Source organism: Homarus americanus, unplaced genomic scaffold (genome assembly GCF_018991925.1).
Source record: "Homarus americanus isolate GMGI-L3 unplaced genomic scaffold, GMGI_Hamer_2.0 scaffold21914, whole genome shotgun sequence".
Classification (NCBI taxonomy): domain Eukaryota; kingdom Metazoa; phylum Arthropoda; class Malacostraca; order Decapoda; family Nephropidae; genus Homarus; species Homarus americanus.
In genome coordinates this window covers 227846-245019 of record NW_024719665.1, presented here as the reverse complement: position 1 = coordinate 245019, position 17174 = coordinate 227846, and the positions used below count along the sequence as shown (strand labels likewise).

At 43.8% G+C, this 17174-nt stretch overlaps 1 protein-coding gene across 1 annotated transcript in view; it reads left to right on the top strand.

The window, feature by feature from the left end:
- The window catches only part of LOC121860227, a 39746-nt gene that overhangs the window by 17198 nt on the left and 5374 nt on the right, over positions 1–17174 (top strand). The gene's annotated exons all lie outside the window — the stretch shown is intronic.

The window sequence follows — 17174 nt, the reverse complement described above, 5'->3', positions numbered from 1 at the left end:
GGTTGTCTTCATTCTTGATGTCACCAGACCCACAAGTTTCTTCCTCGACGAGGATTGGCATGAAGATGAGTCTGCATATATTCAGCTTGGTTCTTCTGGTCCTTGTCCCTTGGGGCCTCCTCCGCCTTGTCGACCATATCCATAGTGAATTCCAACATCCACTCAATCCCAGGAGGCTTCCCTTGCTTCCCTTTGTATTTATGCACGTTATTCACATAGTCGTCACTTATGGTCCTTCATCAACGTTAGTGGTTTCGGTGAGCGAGTTTGATGCTCGGAAGAACTTCCGCGCTCCCCCTGGTTAAGGTGAGCCTCGGGAGTCCTCTTGAAGTATATAGCGTTTCTTTGTCAGTTTCGGTTTCAGGAAGGTCGTGTCTCTGGTAGTGATAACACCTTTCCGCGATCCACTGTTGTTGTTGAGATTGTCGGACTGTAGTCTGACACGGGCCTTTTCCTGTAGGCGGCCCGTTTGGTGGTTCCGGGTGGAGCTCTTGGAGCAGCCAGGCCGGATTTAGGATTGGGGATGGAGGTTATCTTACCTGCTGGTATGAAAGAATACTGCAGGTTTGCAAGTGGAAGCGGACCCTCGATCAGTGAACGCTTACCACCAACCCCCACTCTTGGACGTGGTCAGTTTCGGAGTGGCGCGCCCCCCGAACTGGGGTCCGCACTTGCTGGGAAGGATACTTCCTAAACTATCTGGGTAATGGGCATCATGTGATGACCCGGAGAAGGTGGTGAATGTGGTTTGTTTGGGCCTTTGAGATTGTACTAACTCTGTTTGTAACGTGGAGCAGTCATTAAAAGTTTCTATCGGAGGGTCTGACTATGGGCGTAGAAGGCCGCTCCGAATCTATGATGTTTTGGTCCACCGAGCCGTCTGTGAAGTATGATGCTGCCTCGGCCGGTGTCTCAGTGGCTATGAGTTCCTGAGTTATTCTTGTGAGGTCCTCCTTCTGGAGGTTGGCTTTGCTATCACTTAGTTCTGCGCTGCCCTTACTTTGTAGTCGATTCATACCTTCGGTGGCGTTCTGCATCATCGCTGTCCCGTCTCAATTATGACTCATTCCCTTCCATGTCCATGTGGTGTTCTCGCTGTATATCTTGGAATTGCGGCTGTCATCCCTTCACTCGTTTCCAGAAAGGGCTTTCCTCCTGGTAACAACAGCATCTCACCAAAGTCCTCCGTATCGCCTTGAGTCTGAAGTTGCTCCATATGATCTTTCACATTCTGCATCATTGCCGTCAATTGGGTGAGCGTCTGCTGATAACCCCCGATTACCCTATTTAACCGGCCTGTTGTTTCATCCTTCTCTCGGGTGAAAGAGTTACTCTACTTCGCCCTGGCTGTATGAGTGACCGGTTAGCATCTCCGTCGTTCAGGGCCTCCAGGTCTTCTACCTGGCTAGGCTCGTCTCCTCTGCCTTGTTTCCTTCCATGACTGGTGAAGCGATGCCGTGCAACTGAAGTTATACAAGTGATGTCATACAATCTGAAGTCATGTAAGCGATATCATACAACTGAAGTCGTATAAGCGATGCCATACAACTGAAGTAATATAAGCGATGTCATACAATCACGACCACAGTGGTGACACACGAGCGACGTCCCTCAAACTCGTGACGTGCACTACGCACGAGTGATGTCACACAAACACAACCACAGTGATGTCATACACTAGCGACGATGTCACACTAACACGCCCACGGTGATGTCACACACGAGCGACGTCCTTGCTTGAATACTGAAATAGATATATTCCATTGAATGTATTCTACTTCGTATTCTCAACCTGTAATAGGGCCATCAATACTCACACAACGTTACTTAATTGTCTGTACACTTTGAACACTGTCTTTCCCGCGTGTTCGTACGAATATTACTGACCCAGAGTCCACTCTGTCAAGAATGAACGATAACAAGTTTGCATCGAGACCAATTCTTTCTGAAATGGCTGACACTGGACCACGTTTCTACACACGTGTTATACACGTATTCAACTGGTTTAACTATTGTTATACAGTACATATATACATATATACACACACACACATATATGCACATATATACACATATACATATATACATACACATATATACAAACATATGCATTAGGGTGTGACAGTTGCCCCAACTTTGTCCTAAAATGCTGTTCAAAATTTTGGTGTTGCATATTGACATAAAAAATACCCACGTGCAATTTTTTGAAGAGTCATGCATATTTGAGTGAGCTCCAGCAATTTGAAAAATAGCGATTTTGCTTATACGGCATAAGCGCCTATATATGAGATTACACAACCATCATAAGGGTTATTAACACAAATCATTTGTCTGTCTTAATTAAAAGCTGTTATCACTAACACAAAAAAGTTAATCATTCTTATTCTCTCATGGTACATTAAGGGGTTTTATCATATATTCACAAGGTATTATTTCTCTAGAGCAAGAAACCATGATTTCTGTTCGGAAACAGATGATCGTTTGCGCTGATTAGGAACGCGGAGTCTGTCATTTTCAACTACTTGAAGGACTTCTTGAAAGCGCTCCTCATCCCTGGCAACATTAAGAAAGTCATGGCAAAGTTTTACACCACGCTCTGCAGCCTCATTGACGACCTGAAGCTTGTCCACAACCCGTTTCATGTTCAGGTAGTCATCAAGATCCGCCCATTCACTGGCCGGACTGTGGAGAAACTGATAGGGCATGCCTAAAATGGTGAAGAACCGGCTTGAAACAGAGGAACTGACTCTAGAGCAAATATCAACAGAGGTGAGCAACCTACTGTACAGTGGTTACTGCATAAAAAAGTTAACAAGTGTAACACTCATTGCTCGTCTGGGCTGTTGGCGGTCGAGGAAAGTCACCAGTAATAGGATCTTTATCAAATCGTACCCAGTTTAGTTTAGTTTACTGCATTAATGACTGTGTGAACATTTTGGTGGATACAGAGAACAGGAGAACAGTTTGCAAACAGGAACAATTTAGTCTTAACCAACCTTGTGCAGAAACTCAAACAAAGAACATTACATTTCCTTCTTGTCATAATATTAGAAGTAAACATCTTAGACATTGATTGTACGACTGAACATTTATGCACTAAAACAAGAAAATATTGGTAAGACTAAGAGCATGATGATGAGGGCTGCAGTTAAGAAATATACTGTAGTTTTTTCATGTAATATAATAAACTGTTGCTCATGATAGTTTATCTGGTTATATTGATCAGTAAAATTATTTTCTACCTAATAACTGAATGTTTTATTAGCGCTGGTGGATAAAATAGAAGAAAGTCATACTTGGCTGTGGCAATAATAATAATAATAATAATAATAATAATAATAATAATAATAATAATAATAATAATACAGTAAATGTCACGGACTTTAGAATAATACTGAGTTTTTTTTTACTGCATTAGCCCTCCAGGGCACAGGTCAATGACCCACATCAGGGCCTGGGGGCGAAAATATACTTCACACTCCACCCGCATCCTCCACTCCCCTGACAGGGACCTGCCGCGCTTTGCCATGAACTGATGAATTGTACCGGGAGTTTTACCCCCACACACTCATCATTCTGTCACTTTGTGTAACTTGCTGACAAAACCCATGATCCTTCAGGCTTTTACGCCCTTAATGCATGAGTCATAAAGGCAAGCACGAACTCCTCATGCTTCCCAGATGGGCGCTGTAAACGCTTCTGCGCTTCACCTTGCACAGGATGTAAGGGGGTGCCCAATAAACTAGCCCCCTCGGGGGCAATCTAAATAATAATTATTATTAATAACAATTAATAAAAATTATTACAAAAATTAAAAAAAATATTAAATACAAATATAATATAATAATAATAAAAAATAATAATAATAATAAATACAAAATTTAAAAAATAATCACTATTGAGAAACAATATAAGTATGTTATGTTGTCAAGTAAGAGAAACAATTGAGACCCTGCAATTGTGTGTAAATGAGGCAGAAAGTCAGATCATCAACCTGGGACTTGGTCACATATGGCAGCAGGGTCTACCATTAGACAACACATTATGCTTCCAATATCTTCCAGGCGGTAATACCTCCCTGTTTAATAGCTGCCTATTGCGTGTTGTTAATTGTTATTGACGTGGTTAGCTGGTTTATCAGCATGTTCGTCTACAACAGTCACGTATTACATTGCACCACGAGGTAACTCTAGTGGTGTGACACATGACACACACTCTCTGACCCGGACACTGGTTGCGCCCGGACCACACTTGTGTGTACTAGATGACCTGTGTGCTACTTTGTGCTCTTGTCTCGTGATCTTGTCGCAGGGCCTTTAAGGATTTTCAATCCATTAGTTAAGTATAACGTGCATCCTAAGTTTACAAGGCACTTTAGCCGAAGTAATATAATAATGTGATCTTCTGTGTAGTAATCAGGAGTCTATGTTTGTAGAGCAAGAGGCCCCCCATAGTGTGTGACAGTGTATCAAGTGTCGGTAAACAAGATCATAATAGATTTATTTCATTGCTGCAAGAGTGAGTGACTGTCGAGTGTGATACAGGTTACCGCACTGTTTATTGACTTTACTGCATGTGAATGGCTTGTATGTTGGTTTTTCCAGTTAAGTTTCTCATCAACAATAACCCCAAGGAATTTAGCATTTTGATCACGTTTGAGGATTGTATTATCAAGGTACAGGGGGTCCAAGTATGGGGGTAAGTTTTTCCTTCTGTGAAAGATAGTGTAGTGGGTTTTCTCAAGGTTTAAGGTCAGTTTATTACTTATTACCCGGCTCCTGACTTTAGTTAATTCAGTGTTCATAGTTCTCATCAAGGAATGGAGGTCTGAGTTGCTGGCATAGAGATTACTATCGTCTGCAAATAAGTTGTATTTGACGAGTGTGCTGGAGTGGACTGTATCGTGTTGGTGTTGGTGGTGCTAGTGGGCACGGCTTGTTGATGGTAAGGTCGTCACGTACTTGAGGCGTCTGTGGGAGTCTCGCAGCACTAGTGATCATGGCCAGGAAAGTGATGGGTCCACACGGAGTCCCCTGAGGAGCACCACAATTTTTTTTTGGGGGAGAGAAAGAAGGGATGAAAGAAGATTAGAGGAGGAGGGAAGGGAATTAATAATACAGAAATTGAAGAAATTTTGGAAGAGTTAGGAGGCGGCCTGACCACCTTGCTCCGGGTCAGCTAAGCTAATCATGTGCTACAGTAGGGTTGTGTCATTTGTTAGTTATTGTGGGTGGTTTTCTTAAAGTTGGATTCTGGTTGGCTGGTCTCTCTGTTGGCACAGACACTAGACAGCTTACCCTATCCCATATATGGGTGTTTTGAGGATCATATTTCATATTCCGTCGACCCTACTGGCGGATGCTGGTCTAGGGAGGTTGTCTATTGTCTGGCCGTATAGACCTGGGATGGTAATGGACTTCTTGAGGTTTAGGGACCTTTTGGGAACCATGTATGGTTTTTGTCGTTGTCTGGTGGGAGTTTTTGTAAGAATCCTTGCTCTGATCGTTCTATATTTTGCCAGACTCTGCTGGCCAGGGTGTGCAGCTGCTGGTTGATAGGTCTTACTCTCCGTTCTCTGTGGTTATGGTGAAGGGGCGTCTTTCACCTGTTACGAATCTCAGGGTTTCGTTTCGGACCACCTATAGTTTTAATATTTGGGTGGTACTGTGGAGGTACTGCTGGGTAGATTAATATCGGTATGATAGTGATGTAGCGAATCGTAGTTTTATTTTCTCAGCACCATTTGTTGTTCTGCTTCACTCACTGATCTCCCCAGAGGGCCCGCCAACACCCTGTGACCGGTAGCTGAGGTAGCGGTGTCGTGTGGCTCACAGTCCTAATACGAGGAGTGTTTGGGAGGGAGGAAGGTGAGATGGGGAGGAGAGAGAAGAGAGGGGAAGGGAACAGAGAGAGGAGAGAAAGAGGGGGGATGGAGCGAGAGGGGGGGGTGAGGGATATGGGGAGAGATAGGAGGGGGTGGTGAGGGACATGGGGAGAGGGACATGGGGAGAGAGTGGTGAGGGACACGGGAGAGAGGAGGGGTGGTGAGGACATGGGGAGAGGAGGGAGTGGTGAGGGACATGGGAGAGAGAGAGGAGGGTGGTGAAGGACATGGGGAGAGAGAGAGGGAGGGAGGGTGGGGACATGGGGAGAGAGAGGAGGGAGGGTGAGGGACATGGGGAAGAGAGGAGGGGGGTGAGGACATGGGAGAGAGGAGGTGGAGGGACACGGGGGAGAGAGGGAGGGGGTGGTGAGGGACATGAGAGAGAGAGGGACAGGGGTGAGGGACATGGGGAGAGGGAGGAGTGGTGAGGGACACGGGAGAGAGGAGGGGGTGGTGGGGACATGAGGAGAGAGAGGGGTGAGGGACATGGGAGAGAGTGAGGGACATGGGGAGAGAGGGAGGGTGGGGGGGGGGAGAGAGGGAGGGGTGGTGGGGACATGAGGAGAGAGAGGTGAGGGGTGAGGGACATGGGGAGAGAGGAGGGAGGGGTGAGGGACATGGGGAGAGAGAGGGAGGGGGTGAGGGACACGGGAGAGAGGAGGGAGTGGTGAGGGACATGGGAGAGAGAGGTGAAGGACATGGGGAGAGAGAGGAGGGTTGAGGGACATGGGGAGAGAGAGGGAGGGGGTGGGGACATGGGGAGAGAGGAGGGAGGGGTGAGGGACATGGGGGGGACATGGGGTGAGAGGAGGGTGGGGACATGGGGGGACATGGGGTGAGAGGAGGGGGGTGAGGGACATGGGGAGTGAGAGAGGGGTGACGGGAAGGGAGAGTGAGCAAGGGCAAGCAGCAAGGTATTGGGACAGTGTTAAGTCGGTGGTGGCTCAGACCGGCGGTAAGTCCTGCAACCGCCTCTCACGCCGCCTAACTGGTTCACCGTCAACAAGTAAGTCACGGGACAAGGTATACACTATACAGTATATTGTTTGTTATATTGTATTACGAAAGTTGAGGAAATCTTTACTTCAACTTATTTTATTGGCCACTGATCGGGCTGTTAGCCGTTTGTGCTGTCGGTCACGTCTTTGTTACATACTATTGGTAAGTACTGGGTATGTACTGGCTGTATCTGCACCTGTGCCAGTGTTGTTAAGTCTGTATGAGCTCACACTCGGTACCGTCTTTGTATATATTGCACACTCGCCATTACAACCCTCGAAACCACAGAAGTTAACACAATGAGTCAAGGTTAGTTATCATATTCTACACAAAATAGAGGACATGCAATAATATTAATTCAGGATTATTTTATTTTGCTAATGTGAAGAACTCATACACTGGCTGGCGCTGTTTTATCATCCAAAATCTCTACTAATTATCCACCTTGGATGACCTCGAGCAAAGCTAGTGATCACTTTATTTATGTCTGTTTATTTTGTATAAACATCCAACAAGGTGAGACCGTTCAATGCCTTGGTTCATTGTAGAGCGCAGGGAACTTTTGAGGTTACTCGGTCGACTTCATGTGAAGGTGACCGGCCACATGAAGTGACTGGTAAGGTTGCATTGACTTGGAGCATAATGTACAGTGTACTGTATGTTTAGGGTGGAATAAAGGGAAGGTTTACCTGAGTGTAGCTGTCAGGTCAGACTCCCAGGCATTCTATTTCTGCTCCCAGCACTTAAGTTCTGCTTCATGACCCTCAGGTGAAGGAAGATCACTGACCATTCACTCTTTGTTCTTCAGAACCTTTTTCCTCCATTGTGAATCATTCATCAATACATGGAGGAGTAAGAGAGAGCCCCAGAAAACCAGGGTGGTGTGATGGTATTATTCTTGGGGGGAAACTGCTGTCATGTTAGACCCATTAATTTGTCTTGTGTTTACACGAAGTGGTGATGGTTTAGGGGCAGCGACTGATTCAGGTGAGGCAACAGCTTCCGTGTATCGAGTGTCACCAACTAGTCACAGGCAAGTCACATCATAGCAAGTAAACATATATATATATATATATATCTATATATATATTTTTTTCTATATATATATATATACTGACATTGTTCAAACACTAAAGCATTTACACTTGCACACACATTTAAATATAAGTATCAAATACATTAATTATCAGGTATTATAGCAAACAATGTACGAGGCAACTCGCCTTCCTGCACGCACGTACATACGCAACCACCACAAAAAAAAAATTATTGGTATGGTAACAGTGCAATCAGGTTCCGTCCATTCCAGTCAAGACACCCCACCTCGCCACACATACAGTTCCTTGTAGATGCATATTTGGTAGCACATTATACTGTCCATGCTCGGTGGATGTGGCATTCTGTGTACCATCGCCAAGGCAGTGGGCTCATAACACTCGTCTTGCCCTTAGGGCCCACCTTTTCTGTGTGTATGTCGAACACAATAGAATCAGCCTCACTTCAAAAAGTTGGCTTTCCAGCATCTTCGTGGTGTAGATTGACATACGCTTTTTCTCCTGTCATTTGTATTTTTTTACTCTTATCTTTCGTCCCCCTCAGGCCCCGTTGTGTGTCGATGATCTGTATCCGGATGGGATATTCCCCGTAAAAATATGATGCCTTGACGTTTAAATTATGAGTGACTGTAAAATAATACTCACAAGCCCTTGTTTCAAGGCCACAAGGACACTCTTGGAACAATCTTTCCATAAAGTGTTGTGACGGCACCGAGTGTGAGTCCTTTCAAGACAAGACTTGACCAACACTGGAGCGGGTTCAGGTACATTCAGGAGCCGGTGCATGCCCAGTACGTGCCAACAGTGGGTAACAGAGACGTAGCCGATCGCCCAAGCGGCTAGCGAGCCGATCAGTGGTGAAAAGGATAAAAGTAAAATATTTGCATGTGTCCAGGAGGACTATGCCCCTAAGCCCCTCCCCCACCCCCCCCTGTCCCGGGCCTAAATAAGGCGGACAGAACTGAGAATAAAACCCAACAACCAGCAGCTGCACACCCTGGCCAGCAGAGTCTAGCAAAAGATAGAACTCCTTCAAAGACTCCCACCAGTTAACGAAAACAACCATACTGTAAATGGTTCCCAAAACTACCAAATCTCAAAAGGTCCGTTACCACCCCCGATCTATACGGCCAGGCAATAGACAACCTCCCTAGACCAGCATCCGCCAGTAGGGTCGGCGGAATATGAAATAAGACCCTTAAAACACCCATATATGGGATAGGGTAGGATGTTTAGTGCCTGTACCGACAGACAATAACTAACCCATGACACAATCCTAACATACTATTAGCTTAGCTAGGCGGTCAGCCCGCCCTCTCTTACCTCTTCCTAAATTTCTTCAATTTCCGAACTATAACTTCCTTCCCCCACCTCTAATCTTCTTTCACCCCTCCTTTCTCTATTTAAAAAAAATCCACTAGTTCCAGGTGTGAATACTCGACTGAGTGCTAATAAATTATAAACTTTTGTCAAGTTGCAGGCACCAGTTTGGTGGCCCTCCTTTGGACATTTTCTATCACCTGACAGTCTTTACCATATCTCGGGGACCAGACGAGGTGACAGTATTCCAGACGAGGAAGCACCTTCTTATAAGACCTACTAGTTTAGTCGCTTGATTCACCTTCTTTTTACAATGGCCCGAGAACTTCAGCTTGTTGTCAACATACACACCCAGGTCCTTTTCACATTGAGTCTCTATTAATGTTGTTTCTTCGTCCCGTTGGAACATGCGATACTCCTTACCGTTGGTACGCCCCAGGTGCATCCTCTTACACTTTGTGACATTGAATCTTAGCAGCCAGTTCTTCGACCATTCTTGAAACTGGCAGAGATCTTTCTGTTGCTCATTACAGTCTGTTTGGTTTATAATTTCCCTAAATAACTTGACATCATCCGCAAACATTTGTTTGGAGGAATTTACAGCTTCTGGAATGTAATTTTATGTAACAAACAAACAACAGCGGGCCCAGTACACTGCCCTGTGGTACCCCGCTTGTCACGGATACACATTTCGATTTCGTGCTATTAATCACCACACACTGCTTGCAGTCATGAAAAAAGTCTCTTGTCCAGGCTGAGACGGTCCCCAGAATCCCGTACTCTTCCAGTGTATATAAATATATATATATACCTGTATATGTAACCGGTCGGAAATTTACTAGACTTTAATTTCTCACTTGACTTGGGGTTTATTAATTATTAGATGGTAATTGCAGTGGAAGCGCCCCTTTAGAAAAATCCCGAACCAGCACAAGAACACTTAAATTTACTAACAAAATGAATTGTCCGTGACCCGTGGAAGGATAGCGTCTGTGACTGGGATGAATGAGACACACTGTAAAATTTAGACACTTATATTCCCTCCAACACTACAGACACAATCAAATAATGGTACACCAATATGCGCACCTCTTAACCTGAACTTAAAACACTACTCTGGGGAATAAAAGTTATACATGATATTGAAATTATTAGAAACTCAGACAATGCCTCATTAGACAACAATAAATTCAGAGTATTAAGAAATGTTGCTTGCACACATGAAACAGGCCTTAAGGGCTTTCAACAAAATAATATCAACCACTGAGAAAATGGTATAAAAAATAGAAATTAATAACTCTACAATGAATAGGCCTTAAGGGCACTCAACAAAATTATATCACCCCAACAGATGCACACTTCCTAACCTAACTTAAACACTACTCTGGGGAACAAAGGTTATACCTGAGATCGGAATTATAAAGAAAAATTAAATGCATTAAAGGAATTAAATCACAGTATCACTCTGGTTTCACTTAGTGACACCAACATTAAAAAACAATACTATCAAAATCATTTAAGAACTATTACTACACACGTCAAGATAATATCAGTAACTGAAAAAATGGTACTAACTACACACAAAAATATTGTCACTATTATTGAGATGTTACTGGGTCCACCAATACCCGTGAACCATGCTCCACCCAACTCAACATACACCCGTAATAAGGGAGATAAAATGTTTCTCTAGGTATCCCCTAGACTCCTGGTCTCAGTGTGTGACCATTAATTTACTCAGATAGCCTCAGTGTACTCTCAGTGCGTCCATGGGCGGGAAGAGAGAACGCCCGCAGGTGACTATGGACTATGGATAAATAATTATTTAAAGAACATCATTGGCCAAAGGAAGGCTATAGGTAGAAGGATAAATCATGGCGAAATTTACCTCCAGGATTATTATAAGGTATTGGCGAGTAGGGTTAAAACCGAGATAAGGAAAGCCAAGAGAAATAATGAGGTAAGGATAGCAAGGGAGGCGAAGACAAACCCCAAAGGATTCTACCAAATGTATCAAACTAAAACACGAGAAAAGATTGGACCAATACGGTCAGATACCGGCGAGCTCACTGACAACGACGGAGAAATGAGCAATAATTTGAATATATATTTTTCAACAGTTTTCACCACCGAAAATGTAAACATGATACCCGAGGCACCGACTCTATTCAGAGATAGTGAAGAAAACAAATTAAGCGAGATAGTAGTGACTAGTAGCGATGTTAGTAAGCAAATAGACAAACTAAAGCCTAATAAGTCACCTGGTCCCGATGAGATATTTGCCAGAGTATTAAAGGAATGTAAGGAAGAGCTTAGTATGCCCTTAGCAAAGTTGTTTAACATGTCCTTAAATACAGGTGTAGTACCAGAATCCTGGAGGATAGCGAATGTAATACCGATTTTCAAGAAGGGGGATAGATCACTATCCTCTAACTACCGCCCAATCAGCCTAACATCAATAGTAGGCAAATTACTTGAATCAATCATTTCAAACTCTATTCGAAACCACCTGGAGAAGCACAAGTTGATCAATGATTCCCAACATGGCTTCACAAGCGGGCGTTCATGTCTAACTAATCTATTAACATTCTTTTCATCAGTTTTCGAATCGGTGGACGAAGGGCACAATTATGATGTGGTATATCTCGACTTTAGCAAAGCCTTCGACAGAGTCCCCCACGAAAGACTAATTAGAAAGGTAGAAGCACATGGCATCAAAGGTAATATCCTTAAATGGATTAGGGCGTGGTTACAGGACAGGAAACAGCGAGTGAGCATTAATGGCACTAAGTCCCATTGGAGCAACGTCACTAGTGGAGTTCCCCAGGGCTCAGTACTTGGACCATTATTATTTATTATATACATAAACGACATAGATATCGGCATAGACAGCAACATAAGTAAATTTGCTGATGACACTAAAATAGGACGTGTTATTAAATCTGACGAGGACTCGCAAAACTACAGGAAGATCTAAACAAATTTTTCGAATGGTCTGAAAAATGGCAGATGAAATTCAACGTGACAAATGTAAAGTACTCAGTATAGGAGATGTAAACAGGGAAACCAGATACCAGATGAACAACGATGCCATAGAGAAATCCGACTGCGAGAGAGATTTAGGAGTAATGATAAGTAGGAACCTTAAGCCAAGTAAACAATGTGTTTTTGCTCGTAACAAGGCTAATAAAGTACTTGGGTTCATACAAAGGAGTGTTAGTTACAAGACTAGCGAGGTCATCCTAAAACTGTGTCTTGCGCTTGTGAGACCACACCTGGATTACGCAGTTCAGTACTGGTCACCGTATTACAGAATGGATATAGAATCCTTGGAAAAAATTCAGAGGAGAATGACAAGACTAATCCCGGGGATTAGGAACCTTGAGTATAGAGACAGGTTAAAGCATCTTAATTTGCACTCCCTCGAGAGACGTAGAGCGAGGGGCGACCTGATAGAGGTGTATAATTGGAAGTCAGGGCTAAACAAAGGGGACATTACAAAGGTACTCAAACTATCCAACCAGGAGCGAACTCGTAACAATGGTTTTAAATTAGACAAATTTAGATTTAGGCGCGAAATAGGTAAACATTGGTTTGTAAACAGAGTAGTGGTTGAATGGAACAAGTTACCAAATATCATCATTAACTCGAATACGCTGAATAGCTTCAAACATAGGTTGGATGCTTATATGAGCAATAGGGGTTGGGTGTAAACGGGACTGCCCAGTATGGGCCAATAGGCCCGCTGCAGTTTCCTCCATTCTTATGTTTTTATTTTCTTATGTAGGTAATACTTCTAGCTGACCGAGGACACGTGGTGTTGTGCACCCAAGTGGTAAGAGCTGATCACCCACTGCTGATGCTGGTCCCGTGTCGTTTTAGTTGTCGGGAGCACTCGTTCACTCAAGAGATCCTTTGCTACCCCGCTAACCAGTGACAAGCCTGCACTGATCATTCCAACGGCGACAGTCGCTAATCATCATATCATCAACAGCAGTCTCAAACGGCAGTCAATCTCTAGCAGTCAATCTCTATCAGTCAATCTCTAGCAGTCAAGTGGGTTCTGACGGAAACCCTGAAATGAATTTACTTTTAGCTCTTGTTAACTTTATCACTGCCCTATCTAAACCCTGTCTGAGATCGAATGAGACTTACTTGTTATACTGCAATAGCGGGGGGGGGGGGGTGTTTCCCACCGGGAGTGTCCTCACCACTGGCGGGGGCGCGGAGGGGGTGTCTTGGATCTCATGACACAAGTCGCCCTCTCAGTGATGCCCCCCCACCACGCGACCTGTTACCTCGACAGATGTGGCAGCTGGGGGACGGTGTTTACCGCCAGCAGTGTCATCGCCACTGGCGTAAGAGCTGTCATCGCCGGGAGTGTTTTCACCGCTGGCATCAGTGCTGACGTTTTTACTGCCTTACCCGAACAAAGATTAGGGTTTGAGTGGTGTTTACGGAGAAGAGGTCATGACTCTGCTAATGTATGGTTTAATAGGCGGCGTGGCCACCTGGACTCTAGGAGACTGCCCCCTCAAGTGATGCTCTGAGGATCAACACTCTGCTAGCAGTGGTGAACAACAACTCCCAATCCTGGCCGAGTTTTGTACTGAAACAATTTACACAGAACTATCTTCCCTTGGAACACCATACTGGTTCGCTTTGACCCGCACTTGTAAGTACAGCCAAAGTGATGACATACCCCTCATTACTGAAATATTGTGGACTAATTATGCCCACTCGTTCCTGCCTTATCTAGAGCAATAAGACAACGCGGAATGAAGTGTAGCTAAGATTGATAGAGTTATGAACTTTGTATCATGTCATTATGCTCAATAATCAATTATAATTAAGATAAATTGTGTGAGACTAACTAATTATGTCTCAGATAGATCACTATATACTACTAATGAACGCCTTGTTGTCTGCAGGTTTTGACCACATCAATAAATATTAAATGCGTCAAAAGATGGGTTTCAATCATTCCCTTCGACTTGCCCGTCACCTGAACGTCCTTAACTAAGGCGTTTTCAACCACTTTTGGTAGAATTTTTAGCATTCTGTAAGACTTAACTCCTTCAAAGGTTGTTTTTATTTTTTAAATAAAAACAATATTTAGGTCGCTTATATCGCCAAAACAAGATCAAAGAATCTATGGGGCCATGATATTACTTAACTTATTCCTGAGGCCAGAAACTTAAGAACTCGTTCAAATCAAAATCCAATATTAAAGATTCCTGGAAATGTAAACTTCACTTCGCTGATGGAACAAGAAGCGGTGTTTCCAACGTGGTACTGTACTACCATGTCAGGACGTTTCAAAAAGTTACATGATTTGAAACTTTTATAAAAAAAAACTATTAATCACAGAATACTGATCTATACATTGACTCAAAGTTCATATTATGACATTTTAAATCATTAAAGCAAACTTTTTGTAATACACGATTTCAATGTGTGTCTCGCCTCTGTTTAAACAGGCCTTGACGCGGACGCCAAAGTTCTGTGCAGCTGTACTGCAGGTGGTTGGGGTGACTGCCTGGCCAAACTCTACCACCTCCTGCTTTACAGGGGCGAGTGTTCGGGGTGTATTAGGGTAGACTGTGCCCTTGGCAGCTCCCCAAAAATAAACGTCAAGGGGATTGAGATCGGGGCTATGTGACGCCCACTCGTGTGCTGTGTCCAGACTGATCAGCCGGTTTCCGAACAACTGGTGAAGCAGATCGAGTTTCTCCAGCTGAGGGACACCATCCTGCACGAGCATGAATGCGCAACACAGATGGGGGTGAGATAGTCAGTTCTTGGCAGTGGAGCTGATAAGATTTCTTGGGGCTGTTGATAACTGAATCTCTGACAAGATTAATGTTGACTTGGCTCTTTGTGATAATTAATGGGTGACCACTATTGCCTTCACTACGGTTTTCCAAACTTCATTTGTTTTAAACTGCTCCACAAATCGCTTTATATCACAATTTGAAGGTCCAGTGCGCATGGGGAGATTGTTTTCATGACAGAACCGCCGGCGTACTTCCACCTATTATTTAACCTCAAACCATCAATTAAAGATTTTACTTTGTGGTCTTTACTGAACACCATGCTTGACTGAGAGTCCTGCTGATGATATATTTTACATGTCACAACACCACCACCATGACCTGAGAAACAGAAGGGTATATCGTTATAAACAGTGAAATGACAGAACATTGAAATTATATAACTCTTTCTGAAACTCCCTGCATATAGCTATAGACGGGTCACATGAAGATTAGCTCCCCCAATTTATTTCACCTGGTGATTAAACACCCTTCTTCTAACCTAACCTAACTTAGTCTAATTTAACCTATAACCTAACCAAAGCTATCCCAATCTAACATAAACTAACCAACTTCTATCTAACCAAATCTAAACTAACCTAAATCCGGAGAAGTGTTCAGACACTCACTCTATCCACAAACATGAGAGTACATCTACAAGGAGATCAGGATGCTGGACGGTTTGCAAACCTTCTACTACAGATTGGGAATGGAACTTTCCCTGTTGATTCAGAAGGACAAATAATCATTCCTCAAGGATGTGGAAATGTTGTAAAGTCCTCAACTGAGCTCACTAACATGGTCTACCCAAACATTATCCACCACTCCTGTACAAGGATCGCAAGTGGCTGCATGAACGCGCTATTCTGGCACCAAAGAATGAAACAGTGGCTGAAATCAACATGACTCTACCCAGACAGCTTCCAGGCAGTGAGAACTCATTCATATCTGTTGATACAGTAATCGACCAGGACCAAGCAGTCCAGTACCCTGCAGAATTCCTTAATTCTTTGGAGCCCGCTGGACTGCCTCCTCTCCGCCTCACTCTCAAGATTGGAACTCCTATAATGCTCTTAAGAAATCTTGAACCACCAATCCTCTGCAATGCCACAAGACTGGTGGTGAAGAACATGATGCCACATGTACTGGAAGCTACAATACAGACAGGAAAAGCTAAAGGAGAGGACGTTTTTATACCAAGGATACCTCTCATCACCACTGACCTGCCATTTGAGTTCAAGCGACTTCAGTTCCCGGTTAAAGTGAGCTTTGCCATGACCATCTACAAAAGCCAGGGACAGTCCCTAAAGATGGTTGGCCTAAACCTGGCGTTTCCTTGCTTCTCTCATGGACAGTTCTATGTTGGATGCTCCAGAGTGGGAACTGGCAAAAATCTGTACATACTTGCCGCTAATGGCAAAACCAAAAATGTGGTCTACCTTAATGCACTACAGTGAGACAATGTGGAGCCTCCCGGAGGGCGGCGATTCCGCTAGTGTATATATATATATATATATATATATATATATATATATATATATATATATATATATATACAGAGGCTGGCCACTTGATCTGGGGACTGAGTGCTTGAGAGCAGTGTTAGAGATGCTATTTAGATCTGCTAGGACTGAAGGGGTCTCTCAGGCTACTGCTCAGTGGTAGATCAGTAATGTGTGGTGTCCAGCTAAGATTGACTAGCTATACCAGGGCGGACCTATCCCGGCTAGCTGACAGTGACGTCACGAAAGGATGATGCGTGGATCCAAGCTTCTAGAAGCTTCTACCAGTAGGAAGAGTTGGCATGAACACCTGAATCAACGTCAGCAGTGTTACTGAAAAAGCTGTCTGGAAATGATCTCGTTAGAGCCGTGAATCATCCTTAATTGACTTTGCAAATGTCTAACTATTCTGATTAATAATTTACATCAAATGCTTGAAGGTCTTACCAGTGATAATGAATGTACTTAGTTATCAAGTAAGAGCCTTTTATTAAATAAGTGATGAGACATCTCTGGTGGACATACTGTTCGCCAGACCGTATGCGTGACTAGAGCAGCTGCGTCTGAGCAGGCTAAATAAATACTTACTACATGCTTGCTA